We start from the raw sequence: 17,198 nt of genomic DNA on the forward strand, positions 1-17,198 counted from the left end.
ATGTCTGTGTGTCTTTGTGGGGTGTGTGTGTGTGTGTGTGTGTGTGTGTGTGTGTGTGTGTGTGTGTACATGTATGTGCCAGAGGACAGCCTCGGGTGTCATTCCTCAGGCACTTAGCCTTTTTCTTTTGAGTCAGAGTCCCTCACTGACCCAGAATTCCCCACAGAAGCTAACCTGGCTGGCAAGCCTGCCTGCCTTGCCTCCACACTGCTGAAATAAGCGTGCACTACACTACCACACCTTGATTTTTTTTCCACATGGGTGCTGGGGATCAGACTCAGGTTCTCAGGTTTGCCAAGCAAGTACTTCAGCAAACCGCCTATCTCCCCAGACTGAGAACACCAATTTCCAGACAGATTGGCCCCACATCTACCTTTAACTGTTCTCCACCTGAACCAGTGCCCAAGCCAGATCTGATCAGATGGCCAGGGCACCTTTTCTTCCCCAGCTGATACGTCTGTTGTGGCATGTGTCTTCCTGACTTCATCCTCTTCCTATGTCTAGTCTCCCAGCCATCTTTTCCTCCCTGGCCCTATGCAGTGCATGCTCCAACACTCAGAAAGGCCATATAAATAGCCACATTGATGGTGTGGACAGTAGGGGTCAAACGGGACACTGGGTATTTATAACATTCAAATAAACACCCAGCCAGACAACATAGCAGCGCCCTTGAGACTGACGAGCTTCTGAAGAACTCTGCAGACTGATTCCCGCTACTCTAGGAGCCCTGTTGACCCTGGATGCAATTTGAAGAAGTAAACCAAAACCAAATGCTATCGTTGGCTCCCAGATCGTTGCAGGGGAGCATTCAGTAGCCCCACTCATGCCAAAAGAACCACAAACCAGTAGTAACTTCTGAACTTTGTTTCTCTGGCTTCAAAACCAGTGACTTTTCATGGACTAACAAGAACATCAGACCCACAAGGGCACAGCTCTTTTATCTCACACCATTACTTTGTGTGTCTTTTCTGCCCCTTGATAAAGCCGCAGGCAGCCTCAGGCTCTTGGTCATTCCCACATAGTCAAAGTCACCCAGCCACTTTAAACAGCAAAACAAGCTTCTGTCAAGACATTAAGGGGACTGGAGAGGTGGCTCTGTGGTTAAGAGTGCGTGCTGCTCTTGCCGAGGACCCTGGTTCGGTTCCCAGCACCTTGTCAGGTGGCTCACAAGCACCTGTAACTTGAGCACCGGGAAGTCTCTTCCGACAGCCTCTTCTGACTTTCCCAACACATATGCACAGACATAGACACGCAAACATAAATAAAGTAAAACTGGCGTTTTTTAAAGGAATTATCATGTTCAGTCTTAAGGGACAATAGAAATTGTTTGTCAGCTTTGGGGTATTATAACAAAGCACCTAACATTATCAACTTATAAAGATGAAAGGTCATTTGGGCTTACAGCTTTAGAGGTTCTAGGCCATGATCAGTTGGCCCTTGCTTTGAAACCTGTTGCAAGACAAAAACCATGGTAGGAAGTACATGGCAAAGCAAAAAAAAAAAAAAAAAATCAGCAACCTCATCCACAAGAAACAAGAAAAGAAAGAGAAAGGGCCAGAATCCCAAAATCCTCTTCAGGGGCATGTCCCCAGTGACCTAATGATGTCCCATAGTATTTCCCCTCCTAAGGATCTCACAGCCATCTTCCCAATGGTACCACCCTGGTGACCAAGGCTTTAACACATGGGCTAGTGAGGGACATTCAATATCCAAAGTATAAAGCAGGTGAGGAGGCTTAGTAGATAAAAGTGTTTGCAACCAAGTCTAATGACCTGAGTTCAATCCCCGAGACCTACATGGTAAAAAGAGAGAACTAACTCTTGCAAGTTTCCCTCCCTCCCTCCCTCCCTCTCCCTCTCCCTCTCCCTCTCCCTCTCCCTCTCCCTCTCCCTCTCCCTCTCCCTCTCCCTCTCCCTCTCCCTCTCCCTCTCCCTCTCCCTCTCCCTCTCTCTCTCTCTCTCTCTCTCACACACACACACACACAAATAAATTAGTAGAAAATAAATAAATGAATAAATAAAATTTTAAAAACATAAAGATCCAATGTATAGTAGCTTCAATCTTGACGTTCAGTCTCCGCCCTCCTCTACTTCACCTGACTTCTGACGGGGACCCTCCAAGCTCTCCAGGTGATTGTCATAAGCCCTGACTCTCTAGGTTTGTGTAGACGGGTGGGCCTTTCTCGCCTGCTCCCTGTGGGAAGCAGACTGCTCACAGCACGTCTTTCTCCCAAGATCCTCCCCTGTAATGATGTTCTCTCAGTTTCTACCTGCATGGCACATTGCAAACTGTGAGTAAAGAATTTAAGGATCATCTTAAGCATAAGATTTTATGTGCCATTAATATGTGTGTGCATGTGTGTTCACGTGTGTGTGCCTGCTTGTACACATGTATCATGTGCATGTGAAGGCTGGGGAGCAGCTTTGGCCACCCCCTTTGAGGTAGATTCTCTTATTGGCCTGCAGCTCACCAGTTAGGTAAGACTGGTTAGTCAATGAACCCCAAGGACCCCCCTGCCTCCGTCTCCCTAACCCTAGGATTTCAAGTGTGCATTACATGCCTTGCATTTTCTGTGGGTGCTGAGAATTGAACTCGGGTCCTTGTGCTTTCGAGGCAAGCACTATCAACTGGGCCGACCATCTAGCCTCTAAGGTCTTAAAAGTTCCAACAAAATCCGTACAACACAAGTAACTGTGTTGTAGCTTTCATTGCACAGCTCAGTGTGACCGTCTTCAGAATTCTTTCTATATTCCAGACCTAGGACTTCACACCCATTTCCCTGTAGGGCCCCGTCTCCTCTCCCGGAGCCTCCGGCTGCCATCTCTCTGCTTCTATCACTTCGACTCCTCTGGTTGGTTGCCTGTATTTGCATTGGGTGAGCATACCAACCCCAGAACACACTTCAGAGTGAGAAGGGGCCCCAGGTAGGTAATTACGCCACGATGTCAGAACCAAGGCCCATGTCAACCCATTGAGCCTGTGGGTGACCTTCCTACCCAGCTCGTGGCCTCTCCTGCCTGTGGCCTCTCCTGGCTGATGATCAAATCACGAGTCTCTTATGTAGGACAGCTCATCTTGAAGTCTCAGGAGGGACTTTCATTTTACCTATCCTTGGTTCTAGGGTCCAGTGGCCAAGGTTTCTGCAGGTAGTAAAATCTAGGACAAGCCTGTGTGGGGTTAATGACTGGAGATTTCTAAGGGCTCTGTCCGGTGAAGCAGACTATTTAACAGCCTGGTTATCCCCCCCCTTAGCATTGCCCACAGGTGCCTCTGCTCCCTAAACCTCTCCACCAGTCCTCTCGATCATTCTGGAAGGTGTATACTGGCATCTTATTAGCTCACGTGCCCCTGTGCCCGCTGGTATGTACCCAGCCTGGTTGTGGTGGCTTTTTATGTTCTGGCCTTTAACAAGAGGGCAAAGCACCAGGGGGGGCTCTGGACTCCAGGCTCCGTAGGTGCTCACGTTGGACTGGAAACCTAGCACCAGCCCTCCCTTAGAAAGCCGTCAGGGTCACAGCTGAGTGAGATTCCTGTGCACCTGTATGTTTCTAATCACCTAATTGACTTTATGTTTGACATTTGGAAACCCATTGAAAATCAAAAAACAGAACTGGTCACTGGCCAGACTTCTCACTGGCAGAGGGAAAGTCGTGAGCTGCAGAGAACAGCAAGTGCCCAGAGGTGCTGCTGCCCTGGTGGCTCAAGGGCTCAGGAAGGTGACTCATCCATAAATTCCCCCCAGCAAATGAGAGAAGGGGATCCCCACAGCAACAAGGAAAGATTCTTATGGAAAAGAGGCACCGCTGAGAGTAGGGGGATTCTGATTGTTTGTTTGTTTTTGTTTTTGTTTTTGATTTTTTTTGAGACAGTGTTTCTCTGTGTAGCTTTGGAGCCTTTCCTGGAACTCTCCCTGTAGCCCAGGCTGGCCTCAAACTCACAGAGATCCGCCTGGTTCTGCCTCCTGAGTGCTGGGATTAAAGGCGTGTGCCACCACTGCCCAGCAGGGGAGCTTCTATTGTATAGTGAGCTGCTGGGTCCTTTCATGCAATTAGCCTTATGGAGGTCACACACACACACACACACACCATTACAGTGCATTAGACCTAGGGCTTTCTCCATGCTAGACGAGTACTCTGCTATGAGTCTATGAGCTACATTTCCAGCACTCATTCATCCTCTCCCTCTCCCTCTCTCCCTCTCTCCAGTCCTCTCTTCCTCCCTCCCTCCCTCCCTCCCTCCCTCCCTCCCTCCTTCCCTCTCCCCCAGCTTTAATATGGGTGCTGGGGATCTGAACTCAGGTCCTCATATTTTCCCAGCAAACACTTTACATTGCCAAATGAACAAATGAACCATCTCCCCAGCCCAGGAGTCTATTCCTTTTTATAGCAGAATGATATTCTTTGGCTGTTAATTCTGCACTGGCATACAACACACACACACACACACACACACACACACACACACACACACACACACAGTGTATGTGTGTGCATACAGATGTTAGTATCTGCTCAGTCCTTCATAGAGCTCATAGCCAGTTACTTTTGTAACGGTACCAACCCTTCTCCTGCCCCCTCTGCTTGGGTTACATTTGTCCTTGGGACCTGTTATCCTTTGACTGGCTGTGCCCTGTAGTTTGTGCCCCATGGTTTGTGTGTTGATTTCTTATTTGTTTACCTCTTGCCTCAGAAAAATGCACAGGCCACTTATTCTACTAGTGCTTCATGCAAGTGTCTGATGGGCAGCAGATACTCAACAAATAAAAGATAGTGAACACCATGCCTGATAGCACACCTCTATAATACCAGAACTTAGGAGGCTGATGCAGGAGGATTGCTGTGGCTTCAAAAGTCAACTTGAGCTACATAGTACCTGGCCAGCCAGTGCTGCATGATAAGACCCTATCTGGGAAGGGAAATAAAAGTACTTACTTGGAGTAAAGTATCTAATAGTGTGTTGCAACACTGCTAATTTTGAAGACATCCTAGCATGTATGTATACAGTGGCCTAATGGACTTCAGTATAAATAGGATAACTCTCATGGAAGGGTTTCAAGCACTCACTCCAAGTAAGCAGTGAGACATTTGCAAGGGACAAGAGTGGGCCTGTGACTTTTTACCACTTATGTTTGTAGGTAAGAAGAAAGAGAGAGAGAGAGAGAGAGAGAGAGAGAGAGAGAGAGAGAGGGAGGGAGGGAGGGAGGGAGGGAGGGAGGGAGGGAGGAAGGAAGGAAGGAAGGAAGGAAGGAAGGAAGGAAGGAAGGAAGGAAGGAAGGAAGGAAGGAAGGAAGGAAATTAAAAAATGGCTTCCATCTGGATTTGCCTTTGATTTAACTTTTGTCTGTTGAAGCAAAAAGAAATTTAGAGCTGGTAGCACCTGGCTATCAAGATCGCCCTGCTGGGATCATTCAGACCGTCAGACACTTGTGGTTCCTTGGACTCTTTCTCTGTTATAGAAGTGGGTGTGTTAGATTGGGGACCCTGGTGTTGAGTTCTGGTGAACTTGTCGTCACGGGAGAGTGTAGCAGCTTTCCTTTGCTGAACTGTGCACTGCTGGGAAGATTGTTTTCCAATCAGTATGGTTCATGGGGGAAACCCAGGGTGCTCTGACCTTCCTAAAAACTGCTAGACCTAACACCCAACTCCAGCACAGCCGGAACCTGACAGACACAATTCTGTCCACCAGGTAGGGTCAGAGCAACAGCTCCTGCTGATGGGCCACTGAACTCTACTGCAGGGACCCACCCTGCCAGGCCATACTGACAAAGAACCTTGAGCAGACAGAGGCAGTTTCTACACAGGATGAGCTGTTCAGTCCAAGTGGGCATTAGAATTCCAGGGCTCCTGGGTTTATGGACACCCCAATTCCTTTTGGAATCTTGCTGTGTTTAAATAGAGCTGCTCAGAACTCTACGAGTTCTTAATTGGATTCCTCCATTCTCCGTCCTTCATCCAGCCCTAACGGCTGCTTCCCCATGGCCATGAATAGTTTAGAAATGCACTTGGGTTGGGGGGGAGGGTGGTCATGTATATGCATATATGTGCATGTGGTACATGTGCATGTGGAGACTGGAGTCCAGAGGTCATCCTCCAATGGTGTTCCTCGGGTACCTCCCTCCTTGTTTTTGGAAAGCATTGGACTGAGGCTTGCACATTCAGCTAGGCTGGCTGGCTAGCAAGTCCCAGGGTCTTCCCAACTCTAGAATGGTGTATGTTCGTGCCACTATACATAGGTTCTAAGGATCAAGCTCTGGTTCTCATTCTTTCTCACCAGACACTTTTCTCACGGAGTTATCTTCCTATCCCTAGAACTGTACCTCTAAAGAAGCGCAGGCTCCTGACTTTGTGGAAGTAGCCTGAATTCAAGCTCAGATACCCGCTCCCGTCACACACCATCTGTATGACCTTGCACGCGTCTGAATTGCATTTAACCTTCTTCCTTCATTCACTCAGTCCCCAGCTGTGGAGTAACAGACAGTAACTGATTTGCCTCAGGCATTGTGCTCCAGGGTGGGAAACAAGATATAGTACATTCCAGAAGCTTGAATGTGGTAAAGACATCTGAGTAAAAAGACAGCTACAGCCCAGGATGATGATGGCGGCTTTGGTAGAGGGACGGGTGTAGATATCTGGGAGAACTACCCAGGCCGAGACTGGGAAGTCTGTGGTGCCAGGAGCAGCCCTGATGAGAGGATGTGGCTCGGGGTAGGACGCTGAGTGCCTCAGTTGCTTTCCCCTGCTGTCTCCTTCCTCCTCCTGTAAGTTCAGGAATCTTCAAACTGACCTGACCACTTCAGAATTCCTTCAGGGGAAAGGGAGACACCAGAGCTGGAAAAGTAAGACCTGTCTTTCTGGAAAGACAGGAATATGGGAGTTGAAGTCTTCTAGACCTCTAGAACTCATCATCTTTCTGAAGAAGGCTTTGCTCCAGCAGGGAGATCCATAAAGGAGTAGCAGCCAGGACAGCTGCTGTAGAGAGGGTCACTCAGCCCAGCCCATTGCTTGCCTTGGAAAAGCTGGGCAGTCAGATCTTCTAGCAAAAAACCCAGGCCAACTTACCTGCTTCCTGCTCCCCGCTGGCCGGTGACAGCTGTGGTGCAGGGCAGCCTGGGGGACACAGCTGTGACTGGCCTGAAAGAAAGCTGCAGGTCTGCTGTCCTGCCACCTGCCCACCAGCCTCAAACCAGGCTCCCTGTCCCAGTAAAGAGGTCTAGAGCTCACAACTGAATTCTCAGCAGCATGCAGGAGTCTCCCTCTCCCGCCCACCTGGCCCAGGTCTGCAGGAGCTGGAGATGTAACTGAGCTGGTAAAGCACTCACCTAGCACTGCATGAAACAGGACATAGTAGTGTACACCTGTAATCCCAGCACTTGGAAGGACAAGGCCAGGGGACCAGCAGTTCAAGCACATGAGATCCAGTCTCAAAATAATAAAATAAAATCACGCTTGGTATAGAGGCACAGGCCTTTAATCCCAGCACTCGAGAAACAGAGGCAGGTGGATCTCTGAGTTCAAGGCCACACTGATGTACAGAGTAAATTCCAGGGCAGCCAGGGCTACACAAAGAAACCCTGTCTCAAAAATCTGATAGATAGATAGATAGATAGATAGATAGATAGATAGATAGATAGATAGATAGACAGACAGACAGACAGACAGACAGACAGACAGACAGACGAAATCATCAGCAAGAAGGGCCGTTCTTGAAGCACCAGGGGTATGAATGCATAAACCAGCTGCTGTTAAAGAATGACCCCAAAACAGCCCTTGCCACCAACGACGCTGCCTTTGTCCCTCTGGGTGACGCAAGGGTAGAGGGTTGCTGCTTGACCGTCTTTAAGCCGAAGAGCTTTGTAGTGACAAATGAATAGCTGAACGCCCTTGTAGAGTCTGTTGTCATCATTTTCTGCCATCCACCTCAGCTTTCCCTAGGGTCAGGTGACCTCTGCAAGAGGGATGGGGATGTTGTGATAATGCCACATCCTTAGATAGAGCTCCCGGGTACCAGCAAACTGATGTGCTCACCTCTAAACAAATAGAGAAGAACAACATTTGCCACGCAAAGTCACTACATGAAATAAACACTTTAGAACAGCCTGCCCAATGCCTCTGACTAAGCAAGTGAAATGGCCCATTACAGTTTTCTCTTACATGTACTGCATACTTATCCTCTTACACTATGTACTGAAGATATGTACTCTCTAGACTCACTCATTCCCACTCTCTTGTTCTCCAAGTATTAGTTACTTTCCTCATCCTTGTGACAAAGGCAAGGAAGGGTTGATCTGGGCTCACGTTTTGAGCATGGTGGCAGGAGCATGCAGGACCTGGTCACATTGTCTCCTCTCAGGAAGCAGAGGGAGACAAATGGTGATAATTGGCTTCTCTTCTTTCCCATGTTATTGTCATGACCCCAACCCAGGGAATGGTGGTGCCCATATTCAGGGTGGGTCAACTCAGATAAACTCCCCTAGAAACATCCTAGCAGACATGCCAGGGAGGGATGTGTGTCTCCTAGGTGATTCACAATAGTGATTAACCATCACATCTACTGGAGGAAGTCTTTGATATATATATATATATATATATATATATATATATATATATATATATATATATACACACTTTTATTGATTCTTTGTGGATTTCACATCATGCATTCCAATCCCACTTATCTCCGTGTCCCCTCACATCTGCCCTCTGCCCTTGCAACTTCCCCCCAAAACAAAACCAAATTTAATAGAAAAGCCAAAATCAAACAAAGCAAAGAACCAAAACAAAAACAAAATCAAAACCAAAAAGAAGAATCTTGTGGATGGAAGCTGTAGTGTGGCCCGGTGAGTCACATAGTTTACCCTTTAGTCGATACATCTGTACTTGTGTTTATTGCCATGAGTCATTGGTCTGGTTCAGGCCTCTGGTGTCTGCTACACCACCAATGATGGGCTCTTACTGGGGCTCCTCTTGGATATCCTGTTGTTGTCCTGTGTCATGGAGATCCTACTGTTTTGGATCTGTAGGTTCATCCTCTTCACATACTCCAACAGTTCATAGATTTGGCGGATGTTATGGGCCAACTCATAGCCCTGGGTCTGGGTGGTAGTTGGGTTGGTCAGCTCACTAGCTTTCCCTCATGGTCACTATCCAGATGAGCTACTCTCCAGCACTGCCCTGGCTAGCTCACCTGATACAGCCTACTGCAAGGAATGAGACTATTTCTGCTCTCAGGCCCTCAGATCTGGGTCCCCCTCACTCACATCACCAGGGTCAGCTCTACTGTTTTGCCCAGATAAGATACAGGGCCCTCTCTCCCAATTGCTGTAGGGGGTGTAAGGGCAGTGCAGAATCCACTCTCCTGCTCTTACAGCCACAGGGCTAGCTCACTTGCATCCCAACAAGAGGGTCAGCTCTGGTGTGCTGCCCAGAAGGGAAGCAGAGGGCTGCTTTCTCATGCACTGCAGCTGGTGAGGGTCGGGGCTAGCTCTCCTACTCTTGTGACCCCAGGACCAGCTCCCTCACCTGCTGCAGGTGGCAATGGAGGAAGTCTTTGTAAAGGAAGAACTGATACAGAGAAGTTAAGCCACACAACAATGGGGCATAAGTGCTGGCTGCAAGGAAATTCAGTTAGACCCGGATATTGTGCATCCCCAGGCAATGACCCCATTCATCACTCACTCCCCTTGCTTCCCAGAGACTCACTCAGTTGAAGGGGGGCAGGTAACATCCTGAAGAGAAAGGAAAACACAATACCTTCTTAAAGTAATCATGTTTGCCAAAGCTTCATGATAAAGTCGTCTGTAAGGAAAAGCTGAAGTAGAGAGGGAAAAAAAATCACAGAGACAGGTCCTCAGGGAAAAAAGATAAGAGGAAATTAAATCCAGTGGGAGGAGGGGGAATCAAATGGCCTGTTTCTCTCCAGGCTCTGTTAAGGACTTATTAACCTCTTTCTCTCTTTTCCTAATGATTCTTAAGCCAAATGAAACTAAAAGGTTTTTGATGGGTTAAAAAGAGGCCATCCATTAAAGGGTCGGTGCTTGGTTCTCTGGGCATCTGTCACTGGATTAACCATATTAGTTTAGAGTTCCTGATGTCTGACAGTGAGAAGGGGGAAAACTATCTGGAGAAACATATTGAGTCCATTAGGTCTGGCTGCGGAGGAAAATTAGCCATTGTTTTAGTTACTGGGTTTGTGAGCATTCCCAGGAGGAAATAGATGCCTGCGAATGCTCAACAAGCTATGGAGGACATGCGCCCTCCACTCACTGCCTATGGTCGTGGTTTGTACACTTTGCAGGGCCTAATTTGGTCCCTGTGGTGTCTAAATCCACTGGTTAATACTAAGTCCTATTATAGGAGGACATTTGATTTTTAGGATCAATGTTTCGAGATTAGAAGTCATAGCAGAGAAATGGTCAAAATGGACTCTGGTCAAAATTACAATGAGATTGGAGATGTAGCTCAGTAGAATGCTTGCCTGGCAGGTACAAGGCCTGGGTTGCATCCCTAACATCACAAATAAGGAGGTATAAATGGTGTGGATGACATATGATAGAGATGATGTAGGGATAGAGTTATACATCAGCAGTTGAGGGGGTTGGCTAGAAATGACTAAGAACAAACAAGCCCAGAGAGAACATCTTGAACTCTGCCCAGCTAGAATGAAGAACCCTAGATTAGGCTCACAGTGAGCTCACACACATGCTGACAGTGTGAAAAAGTCAGTTGGACAGATAGTATTTGGACAATGGTAGGATAGCTCAGTGAGGAAGGGCACTGTCACCAAGTCCAATAACCTGAGTTCCATCCCTGGAACTCATGTGGAAAAGAGGAAAACTGACTCCTGCAAACTGTCCTCTGACCCCCATGTATGCCTTGTGACGCGCACACATAAATAAATAAATAAATAAATAAATAAATAAATAAATAAATAAATAAATAAATAAATAAATAAATAGACATAAAATGTATAAGGACATATTTTAATGCCCTTGGTGCCATATTCATTAGCTTTCAAAGAAAATGGTACAAACCTGAACTTTAGACTGACACATGATCAAACTATCAAGAACTTTTATGTTTTACATTAAGAAGAATAGTAGCAGTATAATCAGTGAAGGGGAATGGACACGAGAGCAGCTAGCAAATGCTGACTAGGTACCAGGCACTAAGTTAAGGCACTCAGTACATATTAATACATTAATTCAGTCGCCCTATAGGAAAAGTATTGTCATTCATAGCATTATTTCTAAAGTGAATAAACTAAAGACATAAATTAGATCGCTGAAGATACGTAGCTACTAAATATATGGTAGAGAGTATGACTTTGAAAACCATCCTTTTAATGAGTATTGTTTAAACAGTATTACCCATTAATAGGTATTTACAACAAGATCATTCATTTTAAAATTCAAGAGAACAGTGTTGGGATGTTCTTTGGAGTTTCAATGCCAACTCTGACCAATGTATGGACAGGGTATATGAATACCTCATCTTGGAGATTCAGATATAAAAGGCCTTGCAAGTTCAGGTCCAGAAGGGAGAACCCCTTGACCTTCAAGCCAGGGTGATTGCTCCTTGTGCCGGTTAGGTTTTGTCAACTTGACACAAGCTAGTATCATCTGAGACTAGGGAACCTCAGCTAAGTAAATGCCTCTGTACCTGTGGGCATTTTCTTGACCAATGATTGATGGGGGAGGGCCCAGCCCGCCCCACTGTGGGTGGTGCCACCCCTGACAAGTGGTCCTGGTTGTATAGGAGAGCAAACTGAGCAAGCACGGGCAGAGGGGGTGGGGAGAGGCAGTAGGCAGCATTCTTCTATGGCTTCTGCTTCTGTTCCTACCTCAAGGCTCTTGCTTTGAGTTCCTGCCCTGATTTCCCTTGGTGATGGAGTGTGACCTGAGAGCTGTGATGGAAGCTGGCCCTCATTGTCCATGGTAAATTAGTTAGTTCCAGAACCTCCAGTTGGTAAACCCCTTACATAAAATGATACAGTATTTGCATATACGTGTGCATTTATGGCCCTATCTAGACTATCATTTCTTCTAGTTTTTTTTTTTTTTTAGTTTTTCGAGACAGGGTTTCTCTGTGTAGCTTTGCGCCTTTCCTGGAGCTCACTTGGTAGCCCAGGCTGGCCTCGAACTCGGGCGGTGGTGGCGCACGCCTTTAATCCCAGCACTCGGGAGGCAGAGCCAGGAGGATCTCTGTGAGTTCTTCTAGTTTTTGAGACAGGGTTTCACTGTGTGACCCAGGCTGGCCTGGCACTCTCTACGCTAAGCATCCTAATCTGCACTCAGATTGGTAGCAATCCTTCTGCCTGGTTTTCTTAAGCAGTAGGATTATGGATGTGCGCCAACCTGCTCAGTTTCCCATATACTTGACTTTAACTCATGTCTATGAGATTTGCAACACCCAATATAAAAACAGTCTGCATGTTTGTGTTCAGTACAGACCATTTTTTCAAGTATTTTCAACTCCTGAGTGGAGGGAGAAGCAGAGGCACACACTGTGGGCTGGAGAGGTAGCTGTAGAAACACGCTAGGCATCGTAGTCTTCCCCTTGCTTATGAGCACAGCCATCCATATACCATAGACATCCACCAATGTGAATGGATGAAAGAGACTGGAACCGGTAGAGATTAGAGCTCAACCTAAAACACAATGCCTTTGCTTCTCTTTTCTCTATAAATAAAGTAAAACACGTTGGACGTCCACGGAACTGTTTAGAATGGACACGTGGCCCCAACTCTTTTTTCCACATTTATATACCTACTTCTGTTGCCCCCCAGACTCTTCCCAGATGCCCACGACCAAATCCCCTGCGTGCACAGCACAGGGAGTCTTCTGTTGCACTTCCGTTTGCCATCTCATTTTTTAGGTGCTGAATGTAAAGGTAAAGCCAGGGTATCACGAGTGGTAGTGTTTCAGGAAAGGGGAAAGAGCAGAAGTGAAATTAGGAAGTGGATTTTTTTTCTGTCTGTTTTCTTCGGGGCTTGAAGTCTCCTCCTATCCGTGAGTGACATTCTATTTGAGAACGCCTTGCCAGCATTGGAGCATGCGCGGCACGATTCAGATTGCCAAAGCGAGTCTGTTGAAGGATCTGAAGCATCATTGTTCTCGCTCGTCATCGGGAGTCTGGAGCATAATACAAAGAGCGCAGGACAAGAAGTCACAAGGCCTGGGACCCAACATCAATCACATACTTAACCTCTGGCAGCTCTTAGTCTCTGTCCACCGGAGCAGCAGCATCTGTGAGAGGAGGAGGAAGACCAGATGGCTGATGGGATTCTGTATAATGGTCCCTCTGGATGGAGCAGGAAGTTACTCATAAGGAGGTCATTCAGGGGCTCTATGACTCAGCCTCAGGGACAGAAGGAAGACAAGGCTCCCTAAAGTCTTGGTCAAGAATCAGAGCCACTAAACCTAGCTTCCTCTCAAGTCTTTATTCCTACACCATCCTGACAGCCCGCCGGTTCCTCTGCTTGCCACCCCACAGTGCTTCATAAATGCTGGCTGGAGAGGAAGTCCAGGGGAGCTGAGGCCTCTTCCTCTGCCACAGCCTTAGCCACGCACAGGATATGGGAATCTAGCAGAGCGGCTAATAGGAGCCAGGGCTCAGGAGGCGGCTGCTCATTAAGGATTTACAGAGCACACTGTCACATTCAGGGCTCAAAAACAATAGTTACTAGCCGCTTTTGTTTGCTCTGTGTGGATCAATGTTTCCCATCTCAGTTTTATACATGAGGGCACTCAGGTCCAGAATGGGACAGTAGCAGATCTGTTACTACAGGAAGGCTAGGTCAGAGACTGAGAACTCTTATCTAGGACCATTAGGGTCAAAGACCATTTTAGTAAAAGGCCTTACTGATGGTTGCTCTAAATTTTATTTGGGGGCGGGGGGGGTCCCTTAACTCATTCTTACTAGTAGAGATAGGGTCTTGATATATATATATTTGAGACTGATTCTCTTGCCTCACCCTTCTGAGTGACGGGCTCACAAGCAAGAGTCATGGTGGCAGGCCTCTTAAGCGTTTATTTCCCGTGCAAACCCAGTCCTCAGGCTGTTCTTATCATGGTGGTTGTTGTCTCTTAGTCTTTGACTAAAGCTGCTGCTTATTAAGGCAGTTGCTTTGTAGAAGCTGGATGGAGCTAGGTCTCCAAGAAAAGAAAGTAACATGTATTATTATTGACAGCGTGAAAGAAAAGCAAAGGCATCCTGTAGGAGAGGGGGAAAAAACTTGGTTGGATGCGGCCTTCTCGCAGCCACATTGTTGCTCGTTTGTGAAAAAGCACTCCACTTGTCAAGTTAACCACCCATTAGTGAGTAGGAGCTGTGTTCACTAATTGGTGGACTCCTGGGAACCTCTGCAGAGTGAATGGCTGCAGTAATGAACCAGGTGCCCTTGACTTCTATTTCTGGTTCCTTGAGAAACTTGTTGTGTGGCCCTAGGCAGTTTGCCCTCACTTCTGTGGGCCTTGTTTCTTCTCCTCCATCCTCCAAAAAAAAAAAAACAACTCCCACTTTTTCTTCCTTGGGGGAGGGGCTGCTAAATGAGCAAAGAAACCGGGTCTGTGGAGCTTTGTGGAGATGCCTAGCTTAAGTGCCTTGATTTAACAGGTATTGATCAATAGAATCCCCGATTATTGATAGAACTACATAGTTACGCTTATAATTAGCTCCTTCGGCATATAATTGGCCATAGGAAGTTGTTGAAGTCCAGAGCGAGCCAGCCCGGTGTTTGCCACAATTATCTACTGTCTGGTGTGTCTTTGTGTGGGGTCTCAAATCACACTGGTGACTTTACAGGGATAGCTTGGATCTCTGGAAACCGGGCCATAGAGGCTCCTCTGGATTGGCCCCAAGGATGAGCTGTTACCAGCATCCAGTAGCTCATCCCTCCCTATTTACAGGGGGGCGCGAAACCAGGCATCTTTCCTTTGCTTATTTCCTTACTGTTTTTCACTACTCCAGCCTGAAAGCTGAGTGTTGAGCAGCCAGGGGTTCTAAGTGGGGTGCGGCAACACATGAACCGAAAGGCCCTAGACCCCCACAAAGAGCATAGTGCCTTCAGCTTAAATGACATCCAGCCCTGCTGCCAGCAACAGCTGTCCCTGCCCTCTCCACCCTCACAGCCTTCCAACTCCCCCACCCCACCCCAGCCATCAGCAGCCTGCTGGCTCCCTAGCTCCACCCCCCCCCCCCCCCCCCCCGCCCCCTGCTTGAAAAAAAAAAAAAAAGAGTGGCAGCCAGTGTAGCTGCCTATGTGTGTGTCCTCATCTATTCCTCTGGGATTCTTATGTCCCCAAGCAGCCATCAGATCTAGAAGAACTACCCACTCATTTTTTCTACTCCCACCTTTCCTACTGAGTATTTAACTTGCAAAATAAAAACCAAGATAAAGTTGTGCTAAAAACAGCTATCAGGGAATCCACTGTTCTGCCCCGGCTACAAAAATTTCTACAGAAAGTACATCACCCCAGGGATGCACCCTGGGAATCAGGACTCCAGGGTTCACCCTCCAGAGCAGGTCTAAGGCAGAAGCCCCTCCCCTTTCCCTGGCCAGCCACCCTGGCTAAGATGAGGGGCCGCAGCAAGCCCAGATGGTTTTGTTTGGGCCCTTTGGCAGACACACAGATCTCCACACTGCACAGCATCAGGGACCACTTAGAGGAAAGGCATGGTTTGTGTTTTATATTTTTGCAAGGAGCTGGGGAAGAAGAAGTTGCCAGGAAACCGACCCTCAGAGCATTGTGCTCCAGGATTCTTTATCGGGCCTTGGAGGCACTTCCCAAAAAAGGCCCAAGTGACACTTACTCCTGAGTGTTCATGCCAGGTGTAGCTTCTCTTCTGCCTGGGGAGGGGTCTACCTTCTCTAGTCTGTACATCAGATGTAGATGGGGCTCCTAACTCCCACCCCCACTCCACGCTACTGAGACAAGGACCAGCTATATCTTTGGGAGGGTTCATGCAAAACAGATGAAAACACATTGGAAATTTCAAGATGGCAACAGCAGGTGCATGACCCTCTTGAGCAGGGGTCAGTTGAGTCACACATCCATGAAGCCAGCCCTGTACGAGGATCCACTTTGCTTGGTTAGGGTGGATGTAGGGTAGGGTCTGAGAAGGGCATCCTTTAGAGGGAAGGAGGAAGGGAGGGAAGGAGGAAGGGAGGGAGGGAGGGAGGGAGGTGGGGGGAGATAAGCCTTTATACTTACTGTAAGATTTCCAGCACACACACACACAATCTAATTTAATTTTTTAAGCTCCAAGTCAAGACTTGGGAAATGTAAGAAAAATTCTGGTGGCTCTACAGTTATTCTCTCTCATTTGCTAGAATCTGGAAGCACTAAGAACATAAGGAAAACACAGTGAGGTCCGTGTTTGTTGACTACTTATTTATACCATTGCTGACTTCAGGATCTGCTGCTGCTAAGATCGATCACACAGGAGCCGTTCTTAACATTTTACAGATAGGAAAGTGGATGCTAAAGGGATTGCTCCGAGTTAAAGGCCAGCGAGTTGGAAGGAGGGGAGCCTGGATTTAAACAGGCTTCAGACTCTAAAACCTGTGTCTTGCCATGACATTCTGTGGTATGGCAGGTTGTGTGTAAGGCCAAGGTCATAGAGTCAAGTAGTTCTAGTGCTTACATGGCTCTGGTGAAGTTATCTATAGGTGATATCTATACCTAACAAGTGGGTATCAGAGACTCAAAGGTCTGCATTGAGGGATTCATGGAAGCAGAGTACCCATTGCCTAAGACGTAGTTCTTTGTATTTAAGTGACTAAGGCAGGATGGACACAGAGCCATTTGAGCCAATGCAAGCAAGATCATTTGCGTTCCTTGCAATGTCTCTCCACTCACTTGAAACTGATTCCAGAGCGACAGAAAAGTCTCATCTTTGGCTTCAGAGTGAAATGCGCTGTGGATGAAGAGGTGGCCCCTCGCCCTTTAGGCTACCCATGTGGACAAAATAATTCTAGAATTCCACTGAGGAGAGTGTGAAGATGAAAGAATGCAGCCACTCTAGAAACCGGTTTTAACTGCAGCCCAGTTTTACTTGGGTGGTAAATCCACGGGCCAAGTATTGACTAACTGCATTCTGGGCCTGGGGAAAACAGGGCTTATGGAACACAGGGAAATGGCCTTCCTATCTGAAAAGTGGATGCTGTAACAGAGAGCTGGGGACTCGGTCTGGAACAAA

The 17,198-nt window shown here is 47.3% G+C and overlaps 1 protein-coding gene across 15 annotated transcripts in view; it reads left to right on the forward strand.

Moving 5' to 3' along the window:
- Frmd4a (FERM domain containing 4A) overlaps window positions 1-17,198 on the forward strand; it is a 749,198-nt gene that overhangs the window by 679,673 nt on the left and 52,327 nt on the right. The window lies entirely within an intron of this gene.

The sequence above is a fragment of the Peromyscus maniculatus genome, chromosome 5, assembly GCF_049852395.1.
Source record: "Peromyscus maniculatus bairdii isolate BWxNUB_F1_BW_parent chromosome 5, HU_Pman_BW_mat_3.1, whole genome shotgun sequence".
Classification (NCBI taxonomy): domain Eukaryota; kingdom Metazoa; phylum Chordata; class Mammalia; order Rodentia; family Cricetidae; genus Peromyscus; species Peromyscus maniculatus.